Source organism: Aedes albopictus, chromosome 3, assembly GCF_035046485.1.
Source record: "Aedes albopictus strain Foshan chromosome 3, AalbF5, whole genome shotgun sequence".
In the NCBI taxonomy this organism is placed as follows: domain Eukaryota; kingdom Metazoa; phylum Arthropoda; class Insecta; order Diptera; family Culicidae; genus Aedes; species Aedes albopictus.
Window position 1 is genome coordinate 140,545,107 of NC_085138.1, and position 1,519 is coordinate 140,546,625.

Here is a 1,519-nt window from a genome sequence, read left to right on the forward strand (position 1 = left end):
TGTCGTGCTTGTCTTGGGACTTTTACTGACGGGATCTGTATTACTCAAAGAACGCCTAGTGGTTTGCTATAGTGTGGGTATATGTATCTCTGAGAATACTTTAAGAAATATTTTTTGAAAAAAAAAGGTGAACGAAAGTTCTGGCAAAAAGTCTTGAAATTCACTTGCAGAGAGCTTACAAAAATCAAGCAATATGCCTGAAGAATTAGCATTAAGTTAGAATTCATAAATAAAAAGAAATAGAAAAAAATCAAGCAAAATGAGTCGCGCTGATTCATGAATAAAAAAAAACATGTTTTACTCTTTTAATTTTTCCGAAGTTTGCATTTTAGAAGAAAAGATGCAGTTCAACATATTAGTCAGATATGTCTGTCGAGAAGAAAAAAATATTGTAGCGATTGTTGAAATCCGGGACATTTCCGGGACACTTTACAATGCGGGACGACTAGCTTGAATCCGGGACTGTCCCGCACAATCCGGGACGTCTGGTCACTTTAACTTAGTTGCTTCGAGCTTCCTCTCCGTCTCCATTCATTCACATCCCTTTAAAAAACATCTCATACGGTATTTATGGTATACTGTATTGTAACATTGCTCTCCATGATAAAGCATGGCCATACAATGTTTAACAATCTTATCACAATAGGTACATTCTATTACCAGCAATAAATCCCAACTTGATTTTAAAATTTTGCAACAATGTTTGCTATCGTTAATAAATTGTAGACCATAAACTGTATGGTTATCCCTAAAGATTTGTTCTAGGTTGTTGGTGAGAAGAATTTATGTTATATCATTTAATGTTTATTCACGATACATCGTATAGTTTTTGTATGGTAATTGAATTGTTGTATTATATACTATGACTACAATACAATTATGATACTGATAACAGTTTATACAATATAATGAATGGTGAATGCAAATATCAGAATTGGACTACTTAATACAACTCAAAGCAAAAAAAAAAAAATTTCTAAGAATAGTATATTATTGTCTCGTTGAAATATATACTCCTCTACTCTTCTTAGCATATGAAGTGTGTTTTGCTGAACGATTTATTTTATTCCGGGATGGCTCGCCTTCAACTTGATTTTCATGAAAGCGCTTTTTTCTCCAATGCCTTTTCCCCGTTCTTTTTCAACCCCTGTTTTCTCTCTATATCTGTGGATTCTGTGCTTTATCATTACGGAAACATTCCATGCCAGCCAGCGTGCGCGATATGGGAAAGGGAATGTCAATATTGCTTCGGAAAGGCGTTCGTATGTTAAAAGCAACTTGCCCCGAAGCGAGAAGGGTTCAGAAGAACGGAATTGTTCAGCAACATTAGACAGACCCTCCTTCGGCGGCAGCAGATCGCTGGGGCGCTGTAGGTTCTAGAGCCGTTGCTTTGCTATTTTGTGCAAATATCACTATGTCTTGGTTGCGAGGGCATAATTTCATTATCTATCTGGTAGGGAACGAGGTGGTTCAGCTGATGTCTACAGACGTTTGGAATGTCTTTTCGACTCTTAGAGAT